This window comes from Mirounga angustirostris, unplaced genomic scaffold, assembly GCF_029215605.1.
Source record: "Mirounga angustirostris isolate CCGP_5_RB_7025 unplaced genomic scaffold, mMirAng1.0.hap1 SCAF_1, whole genome shotgun sequence".
NCBI classification, from domain to species: domain Eukaryota; kingdom Metazoa; phylum Chordata; class Mammalia; order Carnivora; family Phocidae; genus Mirounga; species Mirounga angustirostris.
In genome coordinates, this window is record NW_026991709.1 from 145215666 (window position 1) to 145227961 (window position 12296).

The window sequence follows — 12296 nt, forward strand, 5'->3', positions numbered from 1 at the left end:
AAATCCTGAAAGCAGCCCAGGAGAAGAGATCTGTAACCTACGATGGTAGAAACATTAGATTGGCAACAGACCTATCCACAGAGACCTGGCAGGCCAGAAGGGATTGGCATGATATATTCAGAGCACTAAATGAGAAAAATATGCAGCCAAGAATACTATATCCAGCTAGGCTGTCATTGAAAATAGAAGGAGAGATAAAAAGCTTCCAGGACAAACAAAAACTAAAGGAATTTGCAAACACGAAACCAGCCCTACCAGAAATATTGAAAGGGGTCCTCTAAGCAAAGAGAGAGCCTAAAAGTAACATAGATCAGAAAGGAACACAGACAATATACAGTAACAGTCACCTTACAGGCAATACTATGGCACTAAATTCCTATCTTTCAATAGTTACCCTGAATGTAAATGGGCTAAATGCCCCAATCAAAAGACACAGGCTATCAGATTGGATTAAAAAACCAGACCCATCGATATGCTGTCTGCAAGAGACTCATTTTAACCCAAAGACACCCCCAGATTGAAAGTGAGGGGGTGGAAAACCATTTACCATGCTAATGGACACCAAAAGAAAGCTGGGGTGGCAATCCTTATATCAGACAAATTAGATTTTAAACCAAAGACTGTAATAAGAGATGAGGAAGGACACTATATCCTACTTAAAGGGTCTATCCAACAAGAAGATCTAACAATTGTGAATATCTATGCCCCTAACATGGGAGCAGCCAATTACACAAGATAAGTAATAACAAAAGCAAAGAAACACATCTACAGCAATACAATAATAGTGGGGGACTTTAACACACCCCCCCCACTGAAAGGGACAGATCATCTAAGCAAAAGATCAACAAGGAAATAAAGACTTTAAATGACACACTGGACCAAATGAACTTCACAGACATATTCAGAACATTTCATCCCAAAGCAACAGAATACACATTCTTCTCTAGTGCCCATGGAACATTCTCCAGAATAGATCACATCCTAGGTCACAAATCAGGTCTCAACCAATACCAAAAGATTGGGATTATTCCCTGCATATTTTCAGACCACAATGCTTTGAAACTAGAACTCAATCACAAGAGGAAAGTCAGAAAGAACTCAAATACATGGAGGCTAAAGAGCATCCTACTAAAGAATGAATGGGTCAACCAGGAAATTAAAGAAGAATTTAAAAAAATTCATGGAAACCAATGAAAATGAAAACACACCTGTTCAAAATCTTTGGGATGCAGCAAAGGCAGTCCTAAGAAGAAAGTATATAGCAATACAAGCCTTTATCAAGAAACAAGAGAGGTCTCAAATACACAACCTAACCCTACACTTAAAGGAGCTAGAGAAAAAACAGCAAATAAAGCCTAAACCCAGCAGGAAAAGAGAAATAATAAAGATCAGAGCAGAAATCAATGAAATAGAAACCAAAAGAACCGTAGAACAGATCAACAAAAGTAGGAGCTGGTTCTTTGAAAGAACTAACAAGATTGATAAACCCCTGGCCAGACTTATCAAAAAGAAAAGAGAAATGACCCAAATCAACAAAATCATGAATGAAAGAGGAGAGAACACAACCAACACCAAAGAAATATAAACAATTATAAGAACATATTATGAACAACTATATGCCAGGAAATTAGATAACCTGGAAGAAATGGATGCTTTCCTAGAGATGTATCAACTACCAAAACTGAACCAGGAAGAAATAGAAAACCTGAACAGACCTATAACCACTAAGGAAATTGAAGCAGTCATCAAAAATTTCCCAACAAACAAGAGCCCAGGGCCAGATGGCTTCCCAGGGGAATGCTACCAAACATTTAAAGAAGAATTAATACATATTCTTCTGAAACTGTTCAAAAAAATAGAAATGGAAGGAAAACTTCCAAACTCGTTTTATGAGGCCACCATTACCTTGATCCCAAAACCAGACAAAGACCCCATCAAAAAGGAGAATTACAGACCAATATCCTTGATGAACATGGATGCAAAAATTCTCACCAAAATACTAGCCAATAGGACCCAACAGTACATTAAAAGGATTATTCACCACAACCAAGTGGGATTTATCCCTGGGCTGCAAGGTTGGTTCAACATCCACAAATCAATCAACATGATACAATACATTAACAAAAGAAAGAACAAGAATCATATGATCCTCTCAATAGATGCAGAAAAAGCTTTTGACAAAGTACAGCATCCTTTCTTGATCAAAACTCTTCAGAGTATAGGGGTAGAGGGTACATACCTCAATATCATAAAAGCCATCTATGAAAAACCTACAGTGAATATCATTCTCAATGGGGAAAAACTGAGAGCTTTCCCCCTAAGGTCAGGAACGCAGCAGGGATGTCCACCATCACCACTGCTATTCAATATAGTATTAGAAGTCCTAGCCACAGCAATCAGACAACAAAAAGAAATAAAAGGCATCCGAATCGGCAAAGAAGAAGTCAAACTCTCACTGTTTGCAGATGATATGATACTTTATGTGGAAAACCCAAAAGACTCCACCCCAAAACTGCTAGAACTCATACAGGAATTCAGTAAAGTGGTAGAATATAAAATCAATGCACAGAAATCAGTGGCATTCCTATACACCAACAACAAGACAGAAGAAAGAAATTTAAGGAGTCGATCCCATTTACAATTGCACCCAAAACCATAAGATACCTAGGAATAAATCTAATCAAAGAGGCAAAGAATCTGTACTCAGAAAACTATAAAATCCTCATGAAAGAAATTGAGGAAGACACAAAGAAATGGAAAAACGTTCCATGCTCATGGATTGGAAGAACAAATATTGTGAAGATGTCAATGCTACCTAGAGCAATCTACACATTCCATGCAATCCCCATCAAAATACCATCCACGTTTTTCAAAGAAATGGAACAAATAATCCTAAAATTTGTATGGAACCAGAAAAGACCCTGAATAGCCAGAGGAATGTTGAAAAAGAAAAGCAAAGCTGGCAGCATCACAATTCTGGACTTCAAGCTCTATTACAAAGCTGTCATCATCAAGACAGTATGGTACTGGCACAAAAACAGACACATAGATCAATGGAACAGAATAGAGAGCCCAGAAATGGACCCTCAACTCTATGGTCAACTAATCTTTGAGAAAGCAGGAAAGAATATCCAATGGAAAAAAGACAGTCTCTTCAACAAATGGTGTTGGGAAAATTGGACAGCCACATGCAGAAGAATGAAACTGGACCATTTCCTTACACCACACACAAAAATAGACTCAAAATGGTTGAAAGACCTAAATGCGAGACAGGAGTCCATCAAAATCCTAGAGGATAACACAGGCAGCAACCTCTTCGACCTCAGCCGCAGCAACTTCTTCCTAGAAACATCGCCAAAGGCAAGGGAAGCAAGGGCAAAAATGAACTATTGGGACTTCATCAAGATAAAAAGTTTTTGCACAGCAAAGGAAACAGTCAACAAAACCAAAAGACAACCGACAGAATGGGAGAAGATATTTGCAAATGACATATCAGATAAAGGGCTAGTATCCAAAATCTATAAAGAACTTATCAAACTCAACACCCAAAGAACAAAGAATCCGATCAAGAAATGGGCAGAAGACATGAACAGACATTTTTCCAAAGAAGACATCCAAATGGCCAACAGACACATGAAAAAGTGCTCAACATCACTCAGCATCAGGGAAATCCAAATCAAAACCTCAATGAGATACTACCTCACACCAGTCAGAATGGCTAAAATTAACAAGTCAGGAAATGGCAGATGTTGGCAGGGATGCGGAGATAGGGGAACCTTCCTACACTGTTGGTGGAAAAGCAAGCTGGTGCAGCCACTCTGGAAAACAATATGGAGGTTCCTCAAAAAGTTGAAAATAGAGCTACCGTACAATCCAGCAATTGCACTACTGGGTATTTACCCCAAAGATACAAATGTAGGGATCCGAAGGGGTACGTGCACCCCAATGTTCATAGCAGCAATGTCCACAATAGCCAAACTGTGGAAAGAGCCAAGATGTCCATTGACAGAGGAATGGATAAAGAAGATGTGGTATATATATACAATGGAATATTATGCAGCCATCAAAAGGAATGAGATCTTGCCATTTGCAATGATGTGGATGGAACTGGAGGGTATTATGGTGAGCGAAATAAGTCAATCAGAGAAAGACATGTATCATATGACCTCACTAATATGAGGAATTCTTAATCTCAGGAAACAAACTGAGGGTTGCTGGAGTGGTGGGGGGGTGGGAGGGATGGGCTGGGTGAGAGACATTGGGGAGGGTATGTGCTATGGTGGAGCACTGTAAATTGTGTGAGACTGTTGAATCACAGATCTGTACCTCTGAAACAAATAATGCAATGTATGTTAAGAAAAAAAAAAGAAGAAGAAGAAGAAGATAGCAGGAGGGGAAGAATGAAGGGGGTGGAAATCGGAGGGGGAGATGAACCATGAGAGACGATGGACTCTGAGAAACAAACTAAGGGTTCTAGAGGGGAGGGGGGTGGGAGGATGGGTTAGCCTGGTGATGGGTATTAAAGAGGGCATGTTCTGCATGGAGCACTGGGTGTTATGCACAAACAATGAATCATGGAACACTACATCAAAAACTAATGATGTAATGTATGGTGATTAACATAACAATAAAAAATTTTTAAAAAGAGATGTGGTTCATATATACAATGGAATATTACTCAGCCATCAGAAAAGATGACTACTGGGGCGCCTGGTGGCTCAGCCGGTTAAGCGTCTGCCTTCGGCTCAGGTCATGATCCCATGGTCCTGGGATTAAGTCCTGCATCAGGCTCCCTGCTCAGCGGGGATTCTGCTTCTCCCTCTGGGTGCTTCTCCCTCTGCCTGTGCTCTCTCTCCCTCTCTCTTTCTCTCTAACAAATAAATAAATAAAACCTTAAAAAAAAAAAAAGAAAGGATGAATACCTACCATTTGTATCAACATGGATAGAATTAGAGGGTATTAAGCTAAGTGAAATAAGTCAATCAGAGAAAGACAATTATCATGGTTTCATTCATCTGTGGAATATAAGGAATAGCACAGAGGACCATAGGGGAAGGGAGGGAAAACTGAATGGGAAGAAATCAGAGAGGGAGACAAACCATGAGAGAGTCTTGACTCTGGGAAACAAACTGAGGGTTGCAGAAGGGAGGGGGGGAGGGGGGTGGGGGGGATGAGGTTGCTGGGTGATGGGCATTAGGGAGGGCACATGATCTGATGATGAGCACTGGGTGTTATGCAACTAATGAATTATTGAACACTACATCAAAAACTCATGATGTACTATATGTTGGTGGCTAATTGAACTTAATAAAAAAAAACCCACAATGAGATACCACCTCACATCTATCAGAATGGCTAAAATCAAAAACACAAGAAACAAGTGTTGGTGAGTATCTGGAGAAAAAGGAACCCTCTTGCACTGTCATTGGGAATAAAAACTGGTGCAGCCACTGTGGAAAACTGTATGGAGGCTCCTCAAAAAGGTAAAAATAGAATTATGATATGACCCAGTAATTCCAGTACTGAGTATTTACCCAAAGAATATGAAAACACTAATTTGAAAAGATATATGCATCTCTATGTTTATTGCAGCATTATTTAAAATAACCAAGATGTGCAAGCAGCCCAAGTATTCACCCACTGATGAACGGATAAAGAAGAGATATATATAATGGAATATTACTCAGCCATAAAAAAAGAATGTAATCGTGCTATTTGAAACAACATGGATGGATGTTGAGAGTATAATGCTAAGTGAAATAAGTCAGAGAAAACAAAAACATATGATTTCATTCATATGTGGAATTTAAGAAACAAAACAAACAAAAAAAAACAATTGTATTTTTTCTGGAATTCTACTTCTAGTTCTCACTCATAAAACAGTCACAGTACAGCCAAGCAAAACATAGGCACACTTAAATGCTAATTCTCTGGCCTAGCCCAAAGAGTTAAAATCATCAGTATCGCATTTTCATACTGATTTATCTAGTGTCCCAACTGCATGCAACAAGGCAAGTATTAATTATTTCAGTGAATATTAAGGTTTATGGTCTTCTCACCATTACAGATCTTAGAGACATTGTAATAAAGAGTATCATTCCATTATTGATGTTTGATTGCTAACAGCTTTCTCTTCTCCTATTGCCCCACACCCGGACAGACCTGTAAGAAACCCTGAGGGCTCCCTTCTTGGTGCCAGTGAGAAGTTCAAACTATGCAAGCCCCTGAGGCAGACTAGGTACCCTCACCCCAACTCTACTCCCCACACAAAAAAGGATATCCATAGGCCAGTACACCTATGAAATTGGTACGCAACCTTATTAGTCATTAGGGAAATACAAATTAAAACCACTAAACTACCTCTATACTGCCACCAGATGGCTACTATTTAAAACATTAAGGAGGAATCAGAGAGACATGTATCATATGACCTCACTGATATGAGGAATTCTTAATCTCAGGAAACAAACGGAGGGTTGCTGGAGTGGTGGGGGGTGGGAGGGATGGGGTGGCTGGGTGATAGACATTGGGGAGGGTATGTGCTATGGTGAGTGCTGTGAATTGTGTAAGACTGTTGAATCACAGACCTGTACCTCTGAAACAAATAATACATTACATGTTAAAAAAAAAAGAAGAAGATAGTAGGAAGGGAAAAGTGAAGGGGGGGAAATCGAAGGGGGAGATGAACCATGAGAGACTATGGACTCTGAGAAACAAACTGAGGGTTCTAGGGGGGAGGGGGGTGGGGGGATGGGTTAGCGTGGTGATGGGTATTAAGGAGGGCACGTATTGCATGGAGCACTGGGTGTTATACGCAAACAATGAATCATGGAACACTACATCAAAAACTAATGATGTAATGTATGGTGATTAACATAACATAATAAAATTTTTAAAAAAATAAAACACTAAAGAGGAAGAGAATGCAGAACAAAGACTCTCATACATTGCTGGAAACAGTATAAATCATTATGACTCTTTTATAAACTTTTGGCAGCACCTACTAAAGCTAAACATATGCCCAACCTATGAGGCAACAATTCCACCCATATATTAATTAACTGATACAAATTTATATAAATATCAATAGATAGATGATAGATGATAGATAGAGAGAGATAGATAGATATTCAAGAGACATGAGCAAATAGGGAAGCCAAAAACATATAAAACAATGTTCATAGTAGGTTTATTCACAATGGCACCAAATCTGAAACCACCTAAATATCCATCAACCAGTGGTATAGTCAGTTAATTGAATAATACTCAGCAATTTTAAAAGCCTCTGCTATATACAATATGGATAAATCTCACAGACAAAATGTGATGAAGACATCTAAACATTAAAAAGTACACACTAAGTGATTTTATTTGTATGGAGAACAGATAACTCTAACTTACAGCAATAGAAATCATTAGAATGGTTAACCCTTGGGAGGAGGTTGACTAGTAAGAACCACAAGGAAGCCTCTGGATCTGGGTGGTGGGCACAATCCATCTCACTGTTTGCCTCCACTGAAGCCTACCTTGCTATTCTCAAGCCCGCTTTTCCTCACGTAGCAATATATTATGAAAATTTTGGTGTCAACAAAAGTAGCCCTGTTTTATCTATTTTAAGTTGCTGTCCCTTTTTGTAATTAAACATAGTTTTAGGAACCTTATCTAAGTAAATTATAAATGCTACAGCTTCAGCTTCATCTCGCAAATCACATGAAGAAAGAGAACTTGGAACTGTGGAGATAGTCAAACCTAGGTTTAAAACTGAATTTTGTCACTGATGGCTGTGTAACCTTAGACCAAAAAATGTACCCATCTGGCCTCAGTTTCCCCATCTTTAAAATGGGGATAACGCCTCCCTTGTGAAATTTGTTAGAAAGTCTTAAAACAATGAATGGAAGGAGCTTAATCCTAATAAGTGCTCATCGAATGACAAATTTCTTTTTTTTTTAGATTTATTTATTTATTTTAGAAAGAGAGAGAGCCTACAAGCAGGGGGAGGGGCAAAGGGAGAGGGAGAGAGAGAATCTCAAGCAGACTCCCTGCTGAGAATGGAGCCCGAGGTGGGGCTTTACCTCAGGACACTGAGATCATGACCTGAGTAGAAACCGAGTTAGATGCTTAACTGATGGAGCCACCCAGGTGCCCCTTGAATGACAACTTTCTTCTCTTCCACACTCACCAAGGCCTTGCTCATAGAACCCTCAATAAAAAAATGATGATTCTCTTACCTTGTTCTTGTACCCAAGCAGCAATGTAGAGAATGAATGAAGGCCAGCATCAGCTCAACATGCTTCCTAATGCCGAACACTTCTTTCAAGTTCAGGAGATACTGTTTAGCTGACCACACCATTTAAGATCTGAAGATGGATTCTGAGAATTCAGAGTAATGAGTATCCTGAATTTCTCTCACCAGTCGTGGACAGAAATCCCCTCACAATGCACTGAGCTTCAAGGCTGACTGGCAGGATTTGACACATCCAGGCTAGTCCCTGAATCAAAAGTAAGAGAGATATGTTTTAAATAATGAGGATTTGAAGAAGTAAAATAGTTCTACTCTATGATCAGTTTTCCCATGTGGAAGCTTTTCTATGCCTTGAATCAGTCTTGGTTTTTTCCTAGTATAATATCCTGGTCTCACAAGGGTAGAGACAGAATCAGACAAATTTAGAGCAGTGAGTACAGTTGATCCCATAATCTGTACCTTACTGAGAAGATCTGTGGCTGTGTGCTCATGGTGTCTTTAGAGCCTCCTACCTTCTAACAGGCTCTAACTCAACCAACCCCTTGCCATGGGCATCTCATAAACCTTATCCTGAGCAAGGCCCACCCCACTGTTTTTCACCACCAGCTGATCTTCCAATGTGAGATTCACGAAACTATATTTCTTACCAGAGTCCTTGCTTTCCCCCAGAGATGGTTGCCTGTCTTCTTGGGGTTTTCCTGAGCAACATGAGGACAGATGCCATGACTAACTTATTCACAGGTGTAATCCTGGGTGAACTAATGTTAAAGTGATTGAATTGTCCAATATATACCATATCTACTGATTGCTGAAATCACTTCACTCACTCACTTCTTGATTCAATATTTATTAAATATCTCCTATGTGCCAAGAACTGTGTAAGGGGCCAGGGTGACAAAGATAACACAGTCCTCTGCCCACAAGAATCTCCAGATGAAAGAGAGAGTGTGTGGAAGTGAGTAATATGACTAGAGCTATCAGAAAGATATGAACATGCTGCTCTTGACACCTGGAGGAGGAAGAATTAAATCTGTTTGAATAGATGAGCTAATGCTTCCAGGACTTGTGGCCAGCTCAGTGTTTAGGATGAGAAGCAGTTCTCCAAGTGAGCAACGGGGGAAGGGGAGGCATTCTTGTCAAAGGGAACTGAATGATGTGCATGGGGTGGATCTGGACTTCACAGAGCAAAAAAATCGAGTTTGTGTTGGATATGAAGGACACAAAAGGCCCATCTGTACATGGGTACCATTTGGAGGCATGGCAGGAAGTGATAGGAAAAGCCTTCAAAACTTTCTCCCCAAAAGTAATTTCTTCCTTGGTAACTGGGAATATTTGAAAACACTGTCAAAATAACTGCCTCTTTTCTTCCTCCCTGGCAATCTTTTGGCAGCTGTGCCTTCCTGACCCCACCTCTGTTTCTCTGTCTCCTCTATTTTCTAACCAACTTGCAACTTTCCCTTCCTCAGTCGCAGAGTCCCTGTTAGAGTCAGTAGGAAAGTACTGCTGCCCCAGGTTAAGAGGGAAAAAAGGACCTGGAGAACACTATTTCAGGACCACAGTGGTGTGGGGCCTGCCCACCATCCACACATCAATAATGCCTATCCAGACCCTTGAGGCCCTATACAAACCTGGAAATACAGCCTCAAAGTCTGGTAAGCAAACAAGGAAAAATGGACAAAGCCCGAAGCACAATATGAAATTTTAAAATATGCCTCTCAATAATTGGCAAAACAGACCAATCGTAGTCAAGGTATACTCTACATCTGAAACTAATGATGTACTATATGTTGGCTAATTGAATTTAAATAAAAATTTTAAAAATAAATAAAATATTTGAAGAATATGAAAACAAAGTTGGCCTAATGGATCGATATACAATACTGCATCTAGTAATTACAAAAGTTTTACAAAAATTTAAAGTCTGGAACATTTCCCAAAATTGACCCATTGTGCAGTATCAACATATTTCAAAGGACTGAAATCATACAGACTATATTCTTTGACAACTATCCAACCAAGCTAGCAATCAGTAACAAAAGATAACTAAAAAATCCTCGTCTGTTTGGAAATTAAAGAATATACTTTTAAATATTCACAAGTCAAAGAATATATCACAATATAAATTAGAAAAATATTTAGAACTTAATAAAGTAGAAACGAGTAGTATCACTTCTCTGGAGGTTGAATAACAATGAGTTTTTCTATACTGCATTCAAGATCTTAAATTCTTAAGCAAAACATTAAGAGCTCAGTGGACTGAAAGGCACATGATATAAAAACAAATTTTTCACAGTAGGAATTAAAATTAACAAGCGAACATAGAAATACATTCAGCCTTACTAATTATAGTAGCAAAATATAAAATATATAAATAAAAAAGAAAGAAGTCACATTTTATGTCAATTAAATTTAAAGTATTTTTAAAATTATAATACCTACTGCTGATAAGATTGAAATCAAGTACTGTATTTATACATTTCTATTAGCAGAGTAAATTAGTACAATCTTTTAAGGCAATATGAAGGCATGTTTTTAAAACATAAAAATGATTATATCCTTTGATTTGGTTAATCTCATTCCTGAGAATTTATTCCAAGGAAATCATTCAAAAGAAGAGGGGAAAATACTATCCATGGCACTGTTGACAGTAACATCATTTACAAAGCTCACAAATAGAAATTTCCTAATGCTCATTAATGAACTTCAATAAAAATGAACTACCACCTACTGGATGGATGCTAGAGAGGAAAATATGATTAAGACATAGTCTCGGGCACCTGGGTGGCTCAGTTGGTTAAGTGACTGCCTTCGGCTTAGGTCATGATCCCGGAGTCCCGGGATCGAGTCCCACATCGGGCTCCCTGCTCGGCGGGGAGTGTGCTTCTCCCTCTAACCCTTCCCCCTCTTGCGCTCTCTCTCTCACTCTCTCTCTCTCAAATAAATAAATAAAATCTTTAAAAAAAAAAAAGACATAGTCTCTACCCTAAAAACAGTCACAACTTGGAAAGGGGGAATAAGAAGGTATTGAATGACAAACTGAATGACAAACAGTAATTATGAAAAGTATACAGACCTGGGGAAGAGGGAAAATGCTTAAGATAATAATAATGGAAGAAAAGCAGAGTATAATCTTTTATCTGTTATGGTTCAATTGTATATACATATGTACAAGGGCTAACATGGATAAATAAAAATGGGATTGGGAGGTACGTTTTTCTTTACATTTTACTTAAAATAGTTATAATTTATTTAGACAACAGTGTAATAACTTTTTAAACTGTCCTATGATAATATTCATAATGCTTGAACAACCTTTGAATAATCAAATGAAAGTGAGACCCAAGTGTATTGCTTAAAATTAGTTCAATTTTTAGCAGGTCCCAGTAGCTATTATCTCCTTGGCACATTTGCCTATTTCAACATTTGGCTCTGCCACATACACAGTCAGATCTTCACATATATTTTCATTTATGTAACATTGGTTTCCAACCAACACAGTTCTCTATAACCTTCTTCCTCATCCCCAGGCACGTGATCAAGACTGCAGCTGCTTCTCACAGCCCTTCTTTCTCTTACTCCCATTATTTTTTTAAGTGTTTAATTCTGCACTAGAAAGGCTCTTGACCAAGATCTTCAGCTGCTCCCAGTCCTGGAGAGAAGGTAGAACAGAGGCTGTGATTGGCTCTTCTGTGGGTTCCATATGTGGGAGCTGGATCAAATGAGGTCTTTCAGTGGCATGGGTCCAGGAGTAGGGAAAAGAGAGTTTAGGATCCCTAACTTCAAAGATTCTAGCTTGGGGCATAAAGCACCAATAGGAGTAGATGAATAAAGGAGGTGGTACAACTATGATCATATGTAAGGGTTCTGGAGTCATATTTTCTGGGTTTCAATTCTGACTTATCAATAAATCCCAATGTATTCATCTATGAAATGGTGGCAATAATAACCCTTTACCTCACAGAACAATTACAAGATTGAGATCAAGCATGCAAATCCATAACACAGTACCTGGCTCATGGTAAGCACTCAATAAATGGTAGTTTAACTATTGTTT

The 12296-nt window shown here is 38.8% G+C and overlaps 1 protein-coding gene across 7 annotated transcripts in view; it reads right to left on the reverse strand.

The window, feature by feature from the left end:
* The window catches only part of GASK1A (golgi associated kinase 1A), a 91687-nt gene that overhangs the window by 68069 nt on the left and 11322 nt on the right, over positions 1-12296 (reverse strand). For all 7 annotated transcript variants that reach the window (XM_064589085.1, XM_054504481.2, XM_054504482.2 and 4 more), the window contains one exon: positions 8229-8489. The gene's annotated coding sequence lies outside the window, so the exon portion shown is untranslated. The remainder of the gene's footprint in view (positions 1-8228; positions 8490-12296) is intronic.